This window comes from Engystomops pustulosus, chromosome 1 (assembly GCF_040894005.1).
Source record: "Engystomops pustulosus chromosome 1, aEngPut4.maternal, whole genome shotgun sequence".
Classification (NCBI taxonomy): Eukaryota; Metazoa; Chordata; class Amphibia; order Anura; family Leptodactylidae; genus Engystomops; species Engystomops pustulosus.
In genome coordinates this window covers 255,835,274-255,841,938 of record NC_092411.1, presented here as the reverse complement: position 1 = coordinate 255,841,938, position 6,665 = coordinate 255,835,274, and positions in this window count along the sequence as shown.

Here is a 6,665-nt window from a genome sequence, read left to right as displayed (position 1 = left end):
CCAGAAAATTTGATCAACTAAATTATGTATCTCAATCAGGACGATCCTACTACTCCATGATCCCATCCCATATCCTCAAGCACATGGAACCCGATAACGATAAGTAGAGTTGTGTCAATCTGACACAACTCCTCCAGGTGAGCGCATTACGTTTTTTCAGGCTCTTGCTCTGATATCTATATTTATTATGAACCCTTTTGTTTCCATGAGGCTCCATTTGTCTTTGATATTTGGAGCTACAGTTACAGCTCTAACATGTCTTGCCTCTGTAGTAGGCTTCTGATACTAATGAGGTCAAGAAAGAGGATGTGGACTGGTTTGTCTCGGACTACATGTTGTATCACTACCTTAAAATAGCATTGTGTGATTGTACATGGAGGCTGCAGACGTGACCTGCAAGAAGTCCTCAGTTAGTCCTTGTAATAGTACATATCAGCTAAGTCTAACTTTAGAGGTGGGATGTCCTATCCCATATACAAAAAGTCCTTTCCGTGAATCCTTTATTTCAAAACACTGTAACACTTGCCCATTGGATGATCCTAATATTACTGCATAAAGGAAACTGTCAGTAGTGATGATACAAATCTCCAGGGCTTCAGACAGTGCTCGGTACCAGCCCAGAAGTTCTGTTTAGTTATACCTTTGTCTTTGTGGTTAGTAGCAGCAGAACTGTGGAAAATGCATTTGTATTAGGAGCACTCTGGTGCACTGGATTGTAAGATTTCTTCAATGTACTTGTACTGTTTGAATACTGGAACAATTATTTAGGGTGGGAGGGGATCTGCTGTGTTATTATTTAATTTGGCTAGAATAAGGGACCCGTGCTCACTGAGTGAGGTCCAGCATGCATCCTGCCACTTCATTCAATACTATGGGAGTGTCAGAAATTGCTAAGAAGTTCTCCCTCTCTATCATTCACTTTCTATAAAAGTGGCAAAGATAGAAAGTTTCTGTGCTCAAAAATGTTCCATCCATGTCAATTAATTGACATTGTTACTCTTGGTCATGTGAATATAGTCTTATCCTTCAGTTTCATGTGAACCCAATACAGGAGTTGTACAACATTGTCATTTATTTTGGTATGCAATTTTTGAACCAGGGATGTTCAAAATATACTTATCCTCCATTATTTCTAATGTTCACTGGATTTTAGAGAAACACAATTAAATTATTACTGTAGTGTTTATATGGGAAAACTGACCCCTCAAGTGTTGCGATCATGCTGACCTATCACTCATCTAGATTATTCGGAATCATGAACAGTATCAAGAAGCTTTTCCAGGATTAAAAACACATACGTAGTTCATTTATTTAAAAAACAGTGCCACACATGTCCATTTGGTTGTTGCTGGTACTGCATCTATTCTCCATCAAGGTTATTTGGAATTGTGAAGCTATTGTATCATGTTTGAAAGAAAGTAAGAAGCCATGTTTGTCCTATCCTGGAGATACCCATTGCCCAGAAGCCCTGCTAAACCATAGATATATTATTATTATCCTGACATAGAAATATTCCAAACAAACCTGGGTATAAACCGAGGTCCCTAATTTTGTCACATACAACTGGGAAATCATATTGACTTAAGTATAAGTGTATGGGGAAAATGCATTGGTCACAACCTCCCCCAGTAATGAAATACCCCTTGCAGCCAGCCCCCCCTTCCCCCCGCTACTGATGAAATGTACTAGCCCCCACACTGATATAATGTCCTAGGCAGCTTTCGGCCCCCCCTCCCCTCTAATGAAATGTCCCCTGGCGTATAAAAAAATAAACATCCTCACCTTCCATCGCTGCCCGATGATCCCTGCAGCTCCTCTTCTTTCTTCTCTTTGCGTGTAAAGCAGGCAGACACATGACCATGCACTCTGCTTGCCGCCGCACACTATGACATCATCATGGTGTGAGCTGGCCGGTAGAGAGCATAGACACGTCTCTGCCCGCTGTTACATGCAAAGAGAAAAATGAAGAGTAGCTGCGAGGAGTATCGGGGAGCACTGGAAGATGAGTATGTAAGTTTATTTTTTTATATACTGGTGTATAAGCTGAGTTGGGGTTTTTCAGAACATTTTTTGTATACATGGTAATTTGCTCCTGTTCTATTACAAGCCAAGTGAATGAGAGAGGAACTGGGAAACAATTTGCTTTTTATATGACGCGGCTCAAAATACTTATGACCCAATTTGGAAACATTGTTGGATATGACCTATGTAGTTATCAACTTCTTCTTTCCGGTGTTTTGCTGTAAGACCCAAGACTTCAGACTATTTAGTGGCTTCTGTAATGCAAGCCGTGCGAAAGAACGATGTGACTGTAATAGGATACAATCACAATGTGCGCGAGCTGCAAATCTCATTTTATATCCTAGTAACCCTGGGTTAAATAATTAAAGCAATTACTCTTACTTGTATTACATATACAGGGACACACATCCTAACTACATACTCCATTCCTCTGAGAGAAATAATCCCCATTGTCTTACTCATAAAGCCCTTTACATACCTTCTTCAAAGATGCAAACGTGTTTAGGGCCAGGAAAGCACACAATTAAATATTTTATTATATTTAATTGTTAAGTAATTGTTAAAGGGGTTTTCCCCACAAAACAAATTAGGCCCCATCCACAAGGTACCCCCTGAGGAAGCGCGGGCGAAACGCGCGTTGGGGTGTCTGTGAGCTGCCCCTACCTACACCACATTATGGGTAAGACACTGTTCTTTTACTTGAATTTTCACCAAGGCTAACTACCATATATAGTAGGTGGATTCTATGAAATTATGCACTTTTTAAATTGATTGAAAAAAAAGCATTAACTGTGATAGGTGAATATACCCTTTGTGTTAGTGAGGTGGGCAGCTAATTCAGACCAATATTGTTGGATATCTTCCATTTAATATCCATTGTAATCATTTTTAACATATTAATGAAATAAAAACTGTGATTTTATTGGAGAATTGAGTGACTCCTTGTTTTTTCCTATGGTATTGCACAAGATAGGATCTAACTTGTGGATCAATCGAGGTCTCAGTGATGAGACCTCCACATATCAGAAAAATGAGGTCCCATAGGGGGTACACCGGACATGCACAGTTCACCGCTCCACACCCTATTCCTGCCTGTATTGCGACTCAGCCACTCAGCTCCTTCCTTCTCCAACAGCCCAAAATGGGCTGCAAACATTACCCTGTATGAACATCTCATGTCTAGTATTCAATGTCTATTAACAGAGATCTTGAAGGGGTTTTGCCCACGAATCCACAGGATAGGGCCTAACTTGCTGATCGGTGGGGGTCTCAATTATCCTAGGATACTATTAGGATAGAGGTTAATTAGCAGTAGTTAAGCACAACCTTTGATCATCATTGGTCCACCTATATAAGGCCCCGCAGACCACACAATCATTGTATTATCTGTAGCAGTAAAAATTATCATACAGATGGAAAGTTATGCTGCCTGAGGTCTCCAGGAAATGAACATTTCGGTAAGTAAATATCGTTTTTTTTCTGTTCGTCCTCAGTATGCACACACAAATGGGATCTGAACTACAGTTAATATTTGGGGGGATGTCAATTATATACTGTACCCGCAAAGACTTAAACCTTCAGATGTGACTGACTCAGTATATGACTCTGCTCTTCCCTGGACATTGTGGTGCATGGATCCTATCCTACAACCTGGAGAGAAAATAAAAATATAAGGATCAGGTCTGCTAAGGTTTGTATAGGCGGTCCAATGATGATCAAAGGTTACTTAACTACTGCTAATTAACCTGTCTTTCCTGATAGTATTCGGGGGAAGTTGAAACCATTTGTATGGAGAATAACAATATATGAAAATCAATATCACAAAACTATATAGCTCTCTCCAAAAGCATCATTGGGGAAGTGCCAAGAACGTTATTCAAACGATGGGAGAAACCTTTAGGAGTTCCAAACACACAAGCTTTAATCTTGAAAGGGTGGGAGATAGTTAGACAGGTGATTACCAACGAAAAATGGAGGGAGACATACTTTAAGCTCATGCACTGGGAAATCTTTGATTTTGTTTTTGTCTATGTTTGTTGCCTGTTAGAGTTATCAGATCCTGGGGACCACAAGAAAATAAGTTTCTTTTTCTTTGGTTAATATAGGTAGCACATAACTAGTGTCAAGACTAACTGGCTTAAACTAATGGTTGCCCTAACATAATGAGACAAAGCACTGCATATTGGCAGCTAATATGGGACACAGTGCCAAGTAGGCGACACTGTCCAAAAACATTAGGCCTCCCCCTTGTTGCACTCCGTAATTCAGAGCAAGATGGAGAAGATGGTTATAATTCTCTATATGAAGCGCTGTTGCCTCTGACCTCTGATTATATTTAGCCCTTGAACTCCAAGAAAAGTAAAAAATAAAGTGATAATGTTATACTATGATAATGTACCTACATTGAGCTTGGAATGTATCTAAATTGTGTTGTAATAATATTATTGGAAAATCAAATCAAATATTTTGAAAAAAAAATATCATGGTATATCCCATTATTATTATTGCACTGACATATTCTATAGTGCTGGATACATAAAATTTCTACTGTACCCATATAATAAATATGTGTATTTTTTTTCATATACAGGCAGTCCCCGGTTTACGTACAAGATAGGGTGGAGGTTTGTTCTTAAGTTGAATTTGTATGTAAGTCGAAACTGTATATTTTAAAATTGCAGTTCCAGACAAAAAATTTTTTGGCCCCAGTGAAAATTGGAGTTTAAACATTTTTTGCTGTAATGGGACCAAGGATTATCAATAAAGCTTCATTACAGACACCTTACAGATGATTATTGCAATCTGGGACTATAGTAATGTATCCAGAGAGCTTCACCAGAGGTCAGAGGGGTCTGTCTGTAACTATGGGTTGTCTGTAAGTCGGGTTTCCTTAAGTAGGGGACCGCCTGTAATTTGTTCCCAGAAATAATAAGTAAAGTAATAAATAATGTAAATGCACCGTAAAATCCTCGGTCACACTGAATTACATGTGATCCTGTAATAAAATAATAATAAGGTAGTGAATTTACACTATTGTAACCACAATGTATCCACCTCTACGTCATTTAGTTGTTGAATAATGCAAGAAACACATCATTCAACTATCTGCTCCCATGAAGTACTGTGATTATATATATATATATATATATATATATATATATATATATATATAGTGATTAAAAAACCCTCACATACTACTTTGTTTCCCCCAACTTGATGTGAAAGTGGAAAATTGAAGTTATTATTGGATAGGTGCCTCTTCAATTTCCATAACTCATCTATTACAAGAGTATCTTATTAATAAACAATACACAGAAAACCAAATATGTGCAGGTCTGTATATTCCAAGTGTTTTGTATTGTACTCAAATTATAATATATAAAAACAAAATAAAATGTATAAATATACATAAAATTGGCACTTGTTGAGTTATTAATGCAGCTTCCATGTACTTAATATGGCAATCAAAGAAAAGTATTTATGTTGCATGAATCCACATAATTTGCTTATCAATTCAAATATGTTTTGTTCATCAGTTATATCAGCTGTATATAAATATTGATTAATGTATCTGATATACTATGTAACATGTTTCCTGCAGGGAGTAATTCTATAATCCTTATGTATTCAGAAAAAGATGCAGTTTGTGATGATATACAGAATGTTTATTCCTGCAGTTACATTTTAACTCATTTGTTACATATTTTCCATACAAAGGTTCTATGTATTGAATATTTATGAGCAGATTGAGTATCCTGTGGGAAAAAGCAATGCAGAGAAATCAAAGCGAGCTAGGAACATACCTGCAAGGCGAAAATGTCTTCTTTCGTGCAAAAATATAAGAAATATAAGTGGTTCAATGTGCATTGCATAATAGCAGCAATAATAGTAGTAGTAGTAGTAGTAGTAGTAGTAGTAGTAGTAATAGTAGTAGTAATAGTAGTAGTAGTAGTAGTAGTAGTAGTAGTAGTAGTAGTAGTAGCAATAGTAGAAAATAAAGTCCAGTCCAGTCCTTAGTTGATATAATCTTTAGCTGACTACTGTAGTTAGTAAAATAAGTCAGTTTTGCACTCTTCTTGTCAAGACTCTCCACCGGTTGATCGCCTTTATCCATCTAGGAGTATATATGGTGATAATTGCCAAACACACCAGCGCGTTGTTAAGAGAGCTACTAAACGTTTTATAAGTAGTCATATTAACCGTAAGCAACACCAGTCACCAAAATCCTTACTTTGCAACGTGGTGATTTCTGCTTCCATGTTGTCACTGAGTAAACAGCGCCCCCTAGTGAAAAAAAGTAATTATCGTATTCTTCGCCATTTTGCTCTTTTCATAAGACCAAACGCAAAAACGTATTCAGCTCTCAGAAGTATCAGAAGTTAATTTCATTATCAGTAATGAGATATTTGCAAATATTTGCCATTCAAAGTAATTTCAATGGACGGGGGATTCGCAGAGCTTTTATGCTGACACATTGGCACACACCACCACAGGGCAATATGGTATAAGTCAAGGGATTGTACACGTCCTATATAGACAGTCATACACAGGGCAGGTGCTAGCACTGGGTATACCTGGGCAAGTGCCGGGGCCAAGAGCTGCTGGGGGGGGGGGGGACCCACATGAAGAATCCACGAGGTGAG